This window comes from Juglans microcarpa x Juglans regia, chromosome 6S (assembly GCF_004785595.1).
Source record: "Juglans microcarpa x Juglans regia isolate MS1-56 chromosome 6S, Jm3101_v1.0, whole genome shotgun sequence".
Lineage (NCBI taxonomy): Eukaryota > Viridiplantae > Streptophyta > Magnoliopsida > Fagales > Juglandaceae > Juglans > Juglans microcarpa x Juglans regia.
In genome coordinates this window covers 5,588,870-5,604,654 of record NC_054605.1, presented here as the reverse complement: position 1 = coordinate 5,604,654, position 15,785 = coordinate 5,588,870, and the positions used below count along the sequence as shown (strand labels likewise).

The 15,785-nt window shown below is 38.3% G+C and overlaps 1 non-coding gene across 1 annotated transcript; it reads right to left on the bottom strand.

The window, feature by feature from the left end:
- Positions 1-13,025: 13,025 nt before the first annotated feature.
- Positions 13,026-13,132, bottom strand: LOC121238009. The gene has a single exon (XR_005935055.1). It is a non-coding gene; the product is annotated as a small nucleolar RNA R71 (small nucleolar RNA).
- Between the last annotated feature and the right edge of the window lie 2,653 nt (positions 13,133-15,785).

Genomic DNA, 15,785 nt, shown 5'->3' with positions numbered 1-15,785 from the left:
ATAGTTTTTGGAGCATGCCAAGAAGGAAAGCAAACTAGAGCTCAACACAAGAAAGTTTCTCATATTCTTACTTCTCGGCCACTTGAGCTATTGCATATGGACTTGATGGGTCCAACACAAACCGAGAGTCTTGGTGGAAAGAAGTACATCATGTGATTGTAGATGATTTTTCGAGATATACATGGGCCATCCTGTTGAGAGAGAAATCCGAAACTTTTGACCTTGGCAAGAAGCTATTCAAGAAACTACAAATAGAAATGGAAGTTTCTATCTCTAGAATATGTAGTGATCGTGGTAGAGAAACTGAGAGTACTAATTTCACCTCTTTTTGTGATGAACAGGGTATATATCAAGAATTTTCTACACCTATCAATTGACAACAAAATGGAGTGGTGGAAAGGAAAAATAGAGCGATTCAAGAAATGGCTCGAATTATGTTAAGCAACAAGAAGATGACACTACATTTTAGGGGAGAAGCTGTAAACACAGCAAATCACATTCTGAATCAAGTGGTCCTAAGACCCTACACCAAACATACTCCTTATAGTGTGTGGAAAAACAAAAATCCTACGGTAAAGTACTTTAAAGTCTTTGGTAGCAAATGTTACATCTTAAGAGACCGAGAAAATACTCATAAATTTGAAAGCAAGAGTGATGAAGGAGTGTTTTTTGGTTATTTTTCAAATAGTAAGGCCTATAGAGTTTACAACTTACGCACAAAATCTGTTATGGAATCAATTAATGTCGTTGTGGATGACAGTTTAACTAAGACTACTATAAGAGAACTTGAAAATATGAAGGAGTTGGTGCATGCTAGTGAAGAGGACTCACAAGTGCAAAATTAGGGAGATCACATAGAGAAAACACCAGAGAATTCACAAGTTAAAGAACCCTCTTCAAGAGTTTTTCAAAATCATCTAAAGGAGAATATTCTTGGTAAGCTAGATGAAGGTATGAGACTTAGTAAAAGATAACTAAATTAGGTTTCTTTTGTGTGTTATTTGTCACAGGTTGAACCCAAGAAAGTTGAGGAAGCGTTGAATGATGAAAGTTGGGTCAACGCCATGCATGAAGAACTCCATCAATTCACTAGAAATGATGTATGAGAGTTAGTCCCTAGACCAGAAAATCACAACATTATTGGGACTAAGTGGATCTTCAAAAAAAGTCCGATGAGCATGGCACTATTGTGAGAAATAAAGCAAGGATGGTTGCACAAGGATACACACAAGTAAAGGGGATCGATTTTGATGAAACATTTGCCCCCGTGGCTCATCTGGAATCTGCCTGCATTCTCCTTGCATTTGCTTGTCATCTAGACTTCAAATTATATCAAATGGATGTCAAGAGTGCCTTCCTAAATGGTTTACTACAAGAAGAGGTATATGTTGAACAACCTAAAGGGTTTATTAATCATCTCTATCCTAAATATGTGTACAGGTTAAAGAAGGCTCTTCACGGGCTAAAACAAACACCTCGTGCTTGGTATGAAAGATTGAAAGCCTATTTACTTGATCATCGTTTCATTAGGGGACAAGCCGATATAACTCTCTTCATAACAAGATCAAGTAAACAACTTTTAATTGCTCAAATATATGTTGATGATATCGTATTTGGAGCAACACTTGAGTCTCTTGCATAGAACTTTGCTGATGAAATGAAATCTGAATTTGAAATGAGTATGATTGTTGAGTAAAACTTTTTCTTGGGTATACAAGTAAAACAATGTAAAGAAGGTATTTTTATCTCACAATCTAAGTATGTTAGAGACCATGTTAAGAAGTTCAAAATGGAAGGAAAAAGCATTGTTGGTACTCCCATGAGCACATTAGTAAAAATCAGTAATGATTCTACAGGTAAAAACATTAATCCTACTCTTTATAGAAGCATGATAGGAAGTCCATCATATATCACAGCAAGTAGACCCAATATAGCCTTTAGTGTTGGTGTGTGTGCTAGATTGCAAGCTAATCCTAAAGAATCCCATCTTACAACAGTAAAAAGAATTATAAAATATCTTAATGCAACTGTTGATTATAGGATATGGTATTCTAAAGACACTAATCTAACACTTGCTGGTTATTTAGATACTGATAGGGCTGGGAATGCTAATGATAGGAAGAGTACCACTGGTGGATGTTTTTATGCAGGAGGGAATCTTGTCACTTAGGTAAGTAAAAAACAAAACTCGATCTCCTTATTTATTGCTGAGGCCAAATATATAGTTGCAGGGATTTGTTGTACACAACTTTTGTGGATGAAAAATGTGTTTGAAGATTATGGTTTGTCTCAAGACACTATGATGATTTATTGTGATAATTCTAGTGCAATAAGTATTTCAAAAATCTTGTTCAGCACTCAAGAACCAAGCACATTTTCTAAAACGGGTAGGTAGCCCTGGCGATTTTGGCGATTTTGGAATATTACTATTTTGGTTATTCCGTTTTTCACGGAGTTTCCACATTTTGAGTGGTAATGGTTGCTGCACCAGGGTTTAGCCATGGAGGCCGCCCCTCCTCCTTCGTTTGAGTCCTCTATGGTGGGGACTGTTGTGGCGCAAGGGGCTAAATCCTTTGCTCAAGCAGTTTCCTCTTCAACCCAGTCCACATTTAGGCTTCCGATGAGATATCCGGTGGATATAGATGGTGAACAAGGCTTTGTTTTTTCAGAAGTGGAGATGTCAAAAGCTGCGGATGATTTCAAGCTTGCATTAGTTCTCAACTTTTCTCGTTCTAGGCCGTCCATTGAGATTGTACGTGCCGATATTGCAAAATCATGGGGTCTGATAGAGGCCCCCACTATCAGTTTTATGGATGCGTTTCACGTGCTTCTTCAGATGAGAAGTGAACGTGATTTCTTGCATGGCTGGGCTCGTGAAGGACGTACTATGGGGGATTCCTCTTTTTGTTTATTCTGTTGGACCAAGGAGTTTGATCTGGCACATGAATCTCCACTTGCGCCTCAGTGGATTTTTTTGCCAGGGTTGCCTCTTCATCTGTATCGTCCGGACTATTTGCAAATATTGGCAACATGGTTTGGTCGCTATCTGGGAACGGATAATGCCACGCTTCATAAAACAAGAGTCTCCGGGGCTAGGATGTGTGTTGAGGTGGATCTATCGGCGGAACCAGTGCAAGGCTTTCCCATTGTTTTATCGGCTTCAAAGAGAATCTAGCAAAATGTTAAATACGAGCGACATGGTTATTATTGTTCTAAATGTTTCCGTCAGGGGCACATTTCGGTGGTCTGTAGGGCTGGTGTAAGGAAACTAGAAGGGGAGAAGGTAAATAGGAAGCCTCCAATCAAACGGGTTTGGCAGGATAAAAAAAAAGCAGGTGGAGACAGATTTGAATGAAGCGGCAAATATTCGGGATGTATCAACGTCTGCCTAGGTAGGGGTGGTGGATGGAATGGATTTAGGTGCTTGCTCAATCTCTGGTACAATAGCAGAGGACGGGTTAGAAAGTAATAAGGCGATTGTGCCTGAAGCAAGCACCTAGGGATGATCTAGAGGAGGATGAGGTATGTGAGGAGATTGAATGCGAAGTGGATCCATGCAAGCCTGTGAGTGAAAGTGTGCTGTTAAAGGGTATATCAGTGGAAGCTCCTGCACCCAGTGAAAATAATCTTGAGAGCGTTGAACGCAATCCTGCTAGTTTGGATAAGTTCCCATCGCTGTTTGGATCTGAGCTCTTAGTGCTGGAAAATCCTAGAGGTGGAGATGAGGTAAATGGGCAGTGTGATGTACTGTCGGAGGTCTTGGAACTGGAAAGCCGTGGTGGGTTTTTTAATAATCATCTTGTTTGTATGGGGGGATTGGAGTATACCTCGGATGGTGAGGTGGGTGGTGAGGGGTAGGAGGTGAGGATGGAAAAGGCATATGATTCAGACCAGGAGCCTCACGGTCATAAAATTAAACAGAAAGAGTAATTGATACATGGTGTGCGGCATTCGCAGCGGGTGGCTACCCGAGCCTCTAACCTTAATTTATGATTGACACGATTTTAGTATGGAATGTTCGTGGATTGGGTTGGTCTAGGAAGAGACAAATGTTTAGTTAAAAAGCATCGAGCAATGGTAGTGGCGATTTTGGAACCTTTTTTCATGAGGAATCTAAGATGAATCTTCAGGAGGTAAAGTGTGGCTTTTTTGGAAGGATGACTATGACTTTGAGATGCTCCACATGACTAATCAATCCCTTTCGGGTTGGTTTTGTTTGGGGGCTAATCGAGTTTTGGTGACCTTGGTTTATGCCAAATGTTCTTAGTTAGAGCGACGTAGTTTATGGAGTGAGCTTCACAGCATTTGTACCATTGATTCTCCGTGGTTGGTGGTAGGAGATTTTAATGTTATACACTCGGATTCAGAACGTATAGGAGGGAACCCGCATCCACTGTCAACAATGGCTGAGTTTAATGAAAGCTTGAATAACTGTGGACTTGTTGAAATAAGAGTTCAAGGAAGAAGTATGTCTTGGGGTAATGGCCAAGAGGGTCGGTCTCAAAGGTGGTCTAGATTAGATAGAGCAGTGATGAATATTGCTTTTTCTAATTTATTTGGCATGGTTTATATGGAATACCTGATGAGGAAATCGTCGGATCACTGTCCCATGGTGGTCCATTTATGCCCGCCAAGATTAGCGTATGGTCCTTCCCCATTTCGTTTCCAAAATATGTGGTGTTCGCATGACTCTTTTTTGAAATGTGTGGAGGATGCGTGGACTGAACCAGTTGTTGGTGGTAGTGGTTTGTATAGATTAGCTACAAAACTGAAGAAAGTCAAGGGCGTTTTGAAGCACTAGAACCGTAATGTTTTTGGCCGGGTGGAGCTATCAATTAAGGCTCTCGAAAAGAAGGTGGAGTTCCTTGAATTCCAGCTTCAGGACAGCAATGATCCAGTGGTTGAAGAAGCTTTCTTGCTTGCTAAACTGGAGTTGCTTGAATGGGAAGCAAGGGAAGAAATTAGATTGGCTCAGAAGGCTAAACGAAAATGGCTACAAGAGGGGGACCAAAATTCCAGTTTCTTTCATGCGTCTGTGAACCAATGTAGAAACCAGTCTACTATGTTGCGTATGCAGTTGACTGATGGAAATGTGTTGACAACGCCAGAAGCTATACATGATGGGGCCACCAATTTTTTCCATAATTTTTTGTCTTCAAGGGCAAATGTTCAACCTGCGAAACTTTCGGAATTAGTAGAAGCTGTGATTTCGGCTGATGAAAATACAATGCTATGTGAGAGCCCAACGGAAGATGAAGTTAAAGCAGCGGTGTTCTCCATTCTGAAGCATAGCTCGCCTGGTCCAGATGGTTTGGGATCTGGTTTTTACATGTTTTGTTGGGAGATTGTAAAGGAGGTCGTGGTTGAAGCAGCGCGAGATTTTTTTAATGGTGCACCGTTATCGAGGTTTTACTCATCTTCTTATATTGTGCTCATACCAAAAGTGCCGGACCCAAAGAGCTTTGACAAGTTTAGGCCTATAAGCCTTTGTTCTGTGGCTTATAAAAGTTTTTTGAAGATTTTGGTTAACCGATTGACTAGTTTACTTCTGAAACTGATTTCACAGGAGCAAGGAGCTTTCATTCCTGGGAGGAGTATTTTTGAACATATTACGCTTGCTCAGGAGATGGTTCAGTCATTGAATAAAAAGACACAGGGTGGTAATATGTTGTTGAAAGTTGATATGGCCAAAGCGTATGACAGAGTTCACAGGTCCTGAGTAGCTTTGGTTTTAATGAAAATTTTTGTAAGTTGATTGCGGAGTGCGTTCAATCTCCTTGGTTCTCTATTATGCTCAATGGAACTTACAAGAGCTATTTCAAGCCTTCTAAAGGTTTGCGGCAAGGTGATCCGCTGTCGCCGTATATTTTTATCATTATAGAGGAAATTTTGTCTTGCCTTTTAGTGAATGGTTTCAAGGACGGAAGAATTGGAAAATTTTTTCATCCGAGAGGTGCCCCCTTAGTATCGCATTTACTATATGCAGATGATTTGTTGGTTTTTACAAATGGGGATGCCAAGTCATTTTGAAGATTGTTGAGGACCTTAAAGAAGTATGAAAGCTAGTCGAGACAATTAATAAGCACGGAAAAAATGGCTATTTATTTTTCCAGACAGATTAACTTTGCTCGAAGGCGGGAGTCATTGAGAATTTCAGGATTTGTGGAAAGGTCTTTTTCGACTACCTATCTTGGGGTTCCATTAGTGACTGGGCGGTTAACGGCTAGATCCAAAGAGCCATTGGTGAATAAAATTCGGGATAAAGTGTCGGGCTGGAAAGTTAAACTGTTGTCCCAAGGAGGTCGATTAATATTGTTGAAGCATGTGCTTTCTTTCATGGCCACTCATTTGTTGGTTGTGTTAAGTGTTCCGTTGGTGTCTTTGAAAAAAATAGACTCAATTTTATCGACTTTGTTTTGGGGCGAGAGTAATGGCAAAGCTAAGAGGAAGTGGTATCCTTGGTCTAAGATGTTTGCGCCGACTGTGGAAGGGGGATTGGGACTCAGAAAGTTTGTGGATGTGCAACGTTCTCTCCATATGAAATTTGCATGGAGGTTGTTGTCTTTGGATAATATATGGACCAGGTTTTTCAAGGCCAAATATGTGAAAAGGAGTCATCTGATGCTTGCACAAGACACACCTGCATGCTCACGGTTTTGGAAATCAGTTATGAGAGTTTTGCCGGATGTTAGCGATAATATTCGTTGGCATATTAGAGAAGGTAAGAAGTCGTTTTGGTATGATTAGTGCTTCGAGTTTGGTCCTTTATGTTTAAGGGCGACTACTATTGCAAATCCTCTGCTTCAGATTAAGGAGCACTAGGTTAATTCTTGTTGGGATTTGGAGTTGTTGGAGGAGTTGGTGGGTAACGAAGTTATGGGGGAGATTATTAGCTCTGTTACGACAAAAAAGGGAAGGGGTTGATTGTATCATTTGGAAGCTGACGTCGGATGGGAATTTTTCTTCAGCAAATGCATGGGAGTTTATCCGTTTAAAATAAGGGGAAATCCCAGGAATGGAGTGGATTTGGTATAAATTGCTATCGAAAAAAAGGACACTGTGCATGTGGAAGGCTCACTTCCGCTGTCTGTCAGTGGATTCCAGAGTGTAGAACTGTGGGGTGCACTTGGCTTTGAGATGCGATTGTTGTAATATTGGGAACGTGGAAACGCTAGAACACGTTCTGTGCTCTAGTGATGTTGCAAAGTAGAAATGGGAGAGAGCGGCCAGGGCGATGGGTTTACCTGTCATGTATGCAGGAACCTAGTGGGGACGTATTCTCCATTTGTTTTCGTTGGCCAAGAAGTCTTCGTCAAGGGGCATTTTGACTGGTATGTTGTCCACGGTCATTACTTGGTGTTTATGGCAACACAGGTGAAGAAGACGTATTGAAGGGATTGATTGCTCGGTGGAGGATTTGTGGATTTCAATAAAATTTTGGCTCAGGAATTTGGCTATGGAACAAATGAAGAAAGGGCCCGTCTTGCCCAGTGATGAGCAGTTTCTTGTCAATTTTGATATCCCAACCGTTCAGACTCAATGTCGCATGCCACGTCTAGTTGTGTGGAAAAAACCAATTAGTGGAAATATGAAGTTGAATGTGGATGGGAGTTGTAGGGGTAATCCAGGCTCTTGTGGGGGAGGAGGTGTGATCCGAGATGCTATCGACAATGTAAAAGGCGTTTTTTCAATTTTTTTTGGGCAAGGGACGAATAATGAGGCTGAACTTCGTGCTTTACATGCGAGAGTTATTTTATGTAAATAGTTGGGATTTTTTAATCTGGAGATTGAGTGTGATTCAAAAATAATTGTTGACTGGATTCTCTCAAAAAATTGTACAGTTTGGTATCTTTGGGAGTTTTGGGAGGCAACGTTGAAAGAGCTTCAGGGTGTCCAATTTGTTATTCGGCATCAATATAGGGAATCAAATCAAGTTGCGGATTTTTTGGCACGGCAAGGTGAAGCAGGTTTGACATGTAGATATGAGGAGGGTGGGTTACTTCCCTGTCATGTCAGGGGTATCCTTCATAAGGATAAACTGGGTCTTCGCAGCATTAGAGTTTAAGGTTCCCTGGGTCGTTTCTTTTTTTGGTTTGGTTTTATGTGTTTGTGTTACTGGAATATAGTTTGGGTTGGCTGGTCTTGTAACCACGGTTTTCCTCCGCCATAAGTGAGGGTTTTCTTGAATAAAATTAGGAACGGGTCACTCGTGGACAAGTGGCCCTGACTCTTTAAAAAAAAAAAAAAAAACCAAGCACATTGACATTAGACATCATTTTATTAGAGACTTGGTTGAGTCTAAAATAATATCTTTGGAACATGTGCCTACTGAACATCAAGTAGCTGACTTGTTTACTAAACCTTTAGATGGTCTAAGGTTTGAGGTTTTAAGGAAAGCAATTGGTGTTTGTGATATCAAGTGAGAAAGTGAGAGACCTTGCATTTCATTAGTATAGGACATGCATTTTATTGTTTCTAAGTTATGTTTCTATTTTCAGTTTTTTTTTTAAATATATAATAAAAAAAAAATTTTGGTTGGTTCCTATTTTTTATTGGAAAATGCATACTTGATATGTCAAAGTTTTGAACACGTGTTCTCACAAAATAAAATTTTCAACTTATGCATCTCTTTACTTTGTGCAGTTCACTTTGAGTATACTAACCTTATGAGTCATCTTGACAAAGTTCATTTACAAATAATTGTGAGGAACTTATATGCATTCAACTTATAATTAAAAAGTTATATTGATTAATTGAGATGCTCACCATAAAGGGATATCATGCCTTAAATTGACTAATACTAGTTTAAACTAGTACAATAATAAAGAGATATTCCCTTGCCAAACATAAATAATTGATCTATTTAGAGAAAGTCGGTGTTATATCATTGCGAAAAAAGACAAACACTATACAGGGATCTATCCCTTTAGTCCTTATAGAAAGAATCGTGGCTCAAATCATTGTGGAAAAAGATGAGCAATAGAAATGGACATGAAAGGGGTTGTGCAAAATAGTGTTTGGAGGAGATACTCATGTATTTAGGCTCTAGCATAAAGTTTGATTTTTGAGGTTAGTGACAAACTCTTGGGAGCATCCATAGAAAGAGAACACTCATGAGTAATATTATCATAAATATATTGAAAAGAAAAAGAAATAAAAAGTTATTGTTCTATATAAATGTGTTCACTCACACACTCACATGAACTTTGATATTAGGCTGCGTTTGAATGTTGAACTGAATTGAGTTGAGATGATAAAATATTGTTAGAATATTATTTTTTAATATTATTATTATTATTTTAGAATTTAAAAAAGTTAAATTGTTAATTATATTTTGTGTTGGGATTTGAAAAAGTTATAATGATGAGTAGAGATGAGTTTATGTACCAAACTAAAGATCTTATGAGGTATGAACATCCATGGTGACTGTTGCAAATAAGAGTGTACTTTTTTGAATTTGTTTTGTGAATGACACTATATTTGAACTAAGATGCATATGGGCATGTTACTTGCCTCATTGCTAATATATATATATATATAGAAAAATTATACAAAAAATTAAATTAATTTTTCTTTTTTTTTTTAATATTTATTTATCTGGGTTGATATAAAATAAATATGAAAATATTTAATATTTTTATTTTTGAAGTATGGGGCAGTAATGGGTATTTTTTTGCATTTGCTGCATAAGTCCCAGTGGTGGGTCTCTATTTTGTTTCTAAGTCCCAGGGGGACTCTATCGAGTCACCCATGCACGACAATAGTCACTTAAGTGACTTAAGTGTTTTAGCCCCACACGAGCCACGCCCAAACCTTCCACCCAATATTATTTCCCTTTCACACGCACGACACTCTCATCTCGAGCCCTAGCCCGTTTTCTCCCATATCGCATTCGATTTACCTGTGAGAAATAATCGGTTCTTGAGTTCCTCAATTCAAGGATTATCCATCACATTAAGACCTCTAGCCTATTCAAATTCTTCTCCTTTTTAATCTAGGGTTCGGCATGTATTTATGGAGATTGGGTTGTGAAGTTTGGTTATCTGAAGTTTGGGATTAATTTTTGGTTAGGCTAAGTAGATGTTGAGGCAGTTGATCATTTGAGAGTAAGTTATACATGTATTGAGGCCCATTTTTGGTGGGTAATGTGACTATAGCTTTTGTTTTGAACCACACCAAGTGTTTATGTTTATTCCTCAATCAAGTCACACTACTTATTTGTGCATAATTGTTGTGGTTATCTTACCCATATAGCTAGAACATAAGTGTGATTGGTCCTGTGTAGAAAGTTGAGTGAAATCCAAGGGGCTTGATAATGTCATGGTCCTCACTGTCATAAGAACCTTTCAATTATGACCTTGGCTATTTTTATTTTGATCTTGTTGACATGATGATTCAAATGAGATTCAAAGAAAGAGCAAACAGAGAGAAAATTGAGGACTCCTCAAGTGAGGATGAATCTGGGCCTGAACCAGCACAGCTAGGAGAGACTTCAGCCTCTTATCCTCCTACACTCGCAACTGGACCATCCGATGATAATTTTGAACGCTTCACAACTGTTGAAGCCGAGATTGTGTATAGAACCACGTTCTCTAAAAGACCTGTTTTGGGTGAATGCGAGGTAAGCATAAATGATTTTCCTATGGATGACTTTCAACTCATTCGTCGCATTTTCATTGAACGAGGTTGGGAAAAACTCACTTCTCTTCTACACCTTGTGTTGAAGTCATACATGAGTTTTATTCGAACATTCCACACTTCAATCTTGATGATCACATCATTCTTTTCATTGTTCGAGGAACCCAAATTGAGATATCCCCAGCTATTCTTAGAGAGCTATTTGATCTTCCTGAGGTAGAAGCACCACTGTATCCTTATAAGGGTATGGGGGCCCCCATAATGATTGCCATGTGCAATCTTTTGTTGGCCCTGATGGCCCAAAGTGGCATGCTAAAACCCGTAGACTTCCTCTAAATCATATGCTACCTCAGTATAGGCTGCTTGCAAAATCAATGTTAAGTAATTTTGGCCCATTAGCTGGCACACTGAAATTACATTAGAAGGAGCTTACTTTATGTATGCCTTGGCTACTGGGGTCTCAATTGATTTCCTCCGTCATATTATCAATATTATTCACTGTTCAAATGTTGAAAAAGAGCTGAATCTGCCTTTTGGTGGCTTAATCACCAAATTGGCTATGAAAGCCAAAGTTCCTCTTTGGAACAATGAGCCCACAATGAAGCTGGTAGGTTTTATCTCAGCTGTAACGGTAGTCAAGTCTGAGGCAGTGCTTACTAAGAACAAAAACCCCACTACTGAGTCTGCTTCTTCTCCTTCCGAGCCTACTATATTTATGGCTCAAGTTCTTGAGCAAATCACTCTTTTATCCCAAAAGATTGATACATTCACTGCTAAATGGGAGGTAAGTCAATCCAAGTTAGAGCAGCAACTAGCTATTGTCCGTTCTAATTGCATTCAAGCCCATGATAGACTGGTTCAATTTTCATTGGATATGGAACAAGTAGTGGATAATGTTGCTGGTTCAGATGAATAGGAATAGAATTTTGTGGCTGATTGATGACAAAAAGGGGGAGCAACAGTTGAGGGGAGCAGCAGCAGCATTAGTTGAGGGGGAGTAGCAGGAGCAGAAAAATCTATCTTTTATTGCTTATTTTCTTTTATTCTCAGTTTTTTTGTTTGAATGTAATTCTGACAATATGTTCTATTCATTTGGGTATGTTTTATTCTAATACCTAGATCTTGTTTAACTCTGATAGTATTTTTGAGTTTCTAAGTCAGTAGTTTTACTGAGTTGTGATTGTTTAGAAATTTATGCTGTTTGTTTTTGTTTTGGTCTGCTGTTTGAAATGTTTATAGGGACTTTACATTCATCAAGCTGGTTTTGTTACCAATCTGCCAAAGGGGGAGATTGTAAATATAAAAGTTTGGCTAGGATTAGGTGACGAAATGATAGAGTTTATCCTATCATTATATTTGTATTTTTAGATGAATGTAAAATATTTATTAACTTTTTATATAACAAAATTGAGTTTATCTAGAAGTCTTAGAGTTTGTTTAGATAAGTCAATTATGTGTAAATCTAGTCTAGAAGGATCTGCACTTATCCAGAACAGAAGATTGAATTGGAATCAGAAGCTATAATGAAGAGTTATCGCGAAATGTCAGCAATCAGTCAGAAGATGTTCTTGCGATAGACTTGATCTGTTAGCAGAGCCCTACCTCAATTGGAACTTTTTCCAGACTTTATAATTAAAGGGATTTGGTTTAACAACTCTTTAAAGAGTTTTAGCCAGATTTTTTCTAGAGTATATTATGAGTGCTTGAGAGTGAAAATTCACTTGAGAATTTTCACCTTGTTTTTCATCTCTCCTTGAGTGTGATCGTGCTCCAAGTTTGGAGGAATGTTGATTGGATTTTAGCCACTAGACTTTCAGAAGAAAAGGCAATATTTAAAGATCGCCAGAGGTTCTGACTGCTACTATGGTAGAAGACAAACGGGTCATTTTTCTGGTCAAGTAAAAGAGTCAATACAAAGGTTTTGTAATTGAGAACTTATTTGTAATTTGATTTTCAAATAACAAAATTGCCTTTTCTGGGTTTAGCTACCTCGTAGGATTTTACCTTTGAGGATTTCTTCAAAGAGTTTCCCTTCATAACCAATCGTTGTCTTATGCAAGTATTTTGATTGTTTAAATAGGCACAAGATTGAGAACTAACCAAGTTGTTCAAGTGAATTGGTACACAATCTTGTGAATATATAGGGGTACATTGGGAATTTCAAGAATGAAAATCCTTATTTGCACATTAGGGAGTTTGAGAAAGTAATTGCGACTTTCCATAGTCATAATGCTACAAATGATGTTGTGAGACTTAAGTTCTTTCATTTCTCTCTGAAGGATAGAGCTAAGAGCTGGTTGTACTCACTAAGACCACGATCAATAGGATCATGAAATGAGATGACACAGGTCTTCTTCAACAAATACTTTCCCCAACATAAGACCAATGTTTTGAAGAGACAGATCTCCACCTTTGCACAAAAGGATAGTGAGATTTTGTATCAGGCTTGGGAGAGGTTTAAGGAGTTGTTGAGTATGTGTCCTCACTATGGGTATGAGAACTGGCCTTTAGTTAGTTATTTCTATGAGGGACTTACACCTAGAGAGCGTCAATTCATAGAGCTGATGTGTAATGGTGAGCTTTTGCAAAAAAATCCAGATGAGGCCATAGAATATCTCAATGAGCTTACTGAAAAAGCTTACACTTGGACCGGACCTAGTGCTACTAATAGTACAAATAGGTCTCGGGCTGCTGGAAATCCAAATGTTGGCAGAATATACAATCTTAGAGAAGTTGATAACCTAAAAGCTAAGGTGGAGATGCTTACTAGGGAGTTGTAGCTGTTAAAAACTAAGGATTTAAAGCCAACACACATGGCTACTCGTGTAGAGTCCTTTGGACCGTGTATTGTGTGTGGTGGGGTAGATCACCTAACTCAAGAGTGCCCCACATTTGCTGAAATAAGGGGAATGTATTAGGAACAATGTAATGCCTTGGGTATGTACAAGAAGCCTTTTGCACCTTTCTCTGATACCTACAATCCGGGATGGCGTAATGTCACAACCCCACCCCGTGAAGGTCGAGATCGCGACGTACGTGCCTGTCCTTTTCTTTCATTTTCATTTTCATCATTTTCTTTTTCTAATAACAGGCAATCGGCATGGACATGACACACGTGCACTCTAAATTTTTTCATCTAATAAAAAGGGAACACCTAATGGACATTCTATTCAAACATTCATCCATAAGAGACTCTCAGAGTCCATCCCAACATAAAACGTCTATACATGACATAACCCATCATTCATAACATATCTGTCCCCATTAGGGAAGGTCCTAAGCGTCTGCCTGTCCCTCTGCAGTAATGCCTTGCTCCCCAGCCTTTTCATCATTACTTGGACGTTTAAAACATTTCAAACAAAATGAGTCGAATACTTAGTAAATAGTACACCATGCAGTGAACATACTAGGCATCTATTATTTTCTTTTGAAAACATGCATACATAAATATTTTTGCTAATTCTTGACAATGCTTTCATGCATAACAGTTTAAGGAATAAGCTATACTTTTATGCATAAATATTGCTTGGCTTTCATGCATAAACATTGCTTAGCCTTCATGCATAAACATTTCTTAGAAAAAACTTTATTTTACATTTCACTTTCTTTGGCCAGTACACACTATTACGCCCCGTGTGTTTGGGTTAACAGTCTTCGTTTGGACCTAGATTCTGCCCGTGGCCACAGGTTGGGAATCCCTTTTCAGTTAAGAGGTAGCACTAGGTGCACTACCAATACTACTTACCCAGCATTGCAATCTACCCATTCATTGGTACCCTTTTCATTCATTTATATGGCCGTTACGTAATTTCATACATTAAGCATTCATTCATTCATGCCAGTCCTTTCAGTCCATTACATTTACTGTTCATTCATGGAAAACGTCATTTAAAAGTATGAACTTAACATCATCTTTTCATTTAACAGTGCATTCATGAAGAAACATCACTTTTAAAGCATGAGCTTAAACATAATTTTTCATGGCATCCATAAAGCGTCAGATCATAGGGATAATTGAACATCAGTTCGTAGGGACATCTTAAAATGCTTTCTTCGCATTATTTAAAATATGAGTTCATAGGGGCATTTTAAAACGTTTTCTTCGCGTCATTTAGAGCATCTCATAAAGCATAAGGCATGAGACGTTCATCTCCTTCCCTTTTTGCAATCAAAACATTTTCATTATCTTTCTTACTCCAATGTACATGCATTTTTATGAAAAATATACATTTTCATGCTATACTACATATAGGAATAATCAATAATTTTATTGAGAGCATGCATGGAAATCTCATGACTTAGAACTTACGTGCATGCATTACCTTATACATACACACAATTATAATCGATAGGGTGCTTAACAAGGGCTATCAAGGAAGGGCTTGTACATACTATATTCATTTACACTTTTCTTTAGAAGACCATTTACAATAAGAGAGAGAGACATTCTTTCATAAAGATAACTTGGTATAAGAAGCATGGTCATAGCTACTTACCTGGGAGCTTTACTAGTGAGTTCCTTTGAACTTGAAAATAAACTCCTATTCAATAAAATGGAATAAATACATCAATATTTATTTCACTTTAAGCTTACTAACCGACACCCATACACGCTCACTAAACTTCCGAGTTGGAATTAAAACGTTTCCCTTAACCCCTTAGCTACGTACATGGCACTAAGTCAACTCTTAGTATCCTCCTTCCAATATTTAAAGAACCCATGAAAGCATGAAGCTTACTTGCTGTCCCACTTTAAAGGCTATTATTTCCTGTACAAGGGATAGGTAGGGATCATAAGTTAAAATGTATGGGATAGTAGGGATTTATTTAGGAAAAAGGTAGGGAACGAAGAGGTGCTATAATATGGAATTTTCATAAAGAAGGGCATTTTGACAGTTTTGTATCATCATGTGGAAGGTAAATCCATCAAGAGGCAATGCTCATAAGAGAGTTGACTTTTGTCACTTGTTCTTCAAGGGTTTTTCATACTAAGGTTTATCTTTGATTAAACAAAAAGGAGTGAAGTTGAACAAGGGTAAAGTGGACTGGTTTAGGCTCCCAATCAGAACATATTTTCATAGTTTCTATAGTACATGGACAGCTAGCAATCTCAGTACATTTACAGAAAACTTAATGAAAAGCCTCAT